A 470-nucleotide genomic window follows, 5' to 3' on the forward strand; every position below is an offset into this window, starting at 1 on the left:
TAGCGCGGCGTGGAGCGGGTTCAACCACATGAATGGTCAGGCCAGGGCACCACGAGCCAGCGTGCGCGCGCGAGCCTTTGGCTTAACCCACCCACAATCTTCGTTTTTCTCTCTCTCCCTCTCGCTCCTCCTCTTTGGCGAGGTGCGCTGCAATTTGCAAGAACGCCCTGCGCCGCCTGTAATATGCGTTGGCCTCTTGGCCTGCCCGCCACGCCGCGCCGTTTGCCCTCTGCGCTCTGATTCATGCGGCAGGAGGGGCAGGGGTCGCGCGCCGCGCGCCAGCGGGAGAAGGTGGGCACCTTCGCGAGGACCTCCTCGTCCGCGAGCTCCTCCGCGAGCATCTCCGCGAGAACCTCCGCGAGAACCTCCGCGAGGACCTCCGCGAGGACCTCCGCGAGGACCTCCGCAAGGACCTCCGCGAGAACCTCCGCGAGGACCTCCGCGAGGTCCTCCGCGAGGACCTCCGCGAG

This window comes from Frankliniella occidentalis, unplaced genomic scaffold (assembly GCF_000697945.3).
Source record: "Frankliniella occidentalis isolate FOCC.00 unplaced genomic scaffold, Focc_3.1 Scaffold16, whole genome shotgun sequence".
In the NCBI taxonomy this organism is placed as follows: domain Eukaryota; kingdom Metazoa; phylum Arthropoda; class Insecta; order Thysanoptera; family Thripidae; genus Frankliniella; species Frankliniella occidentalis.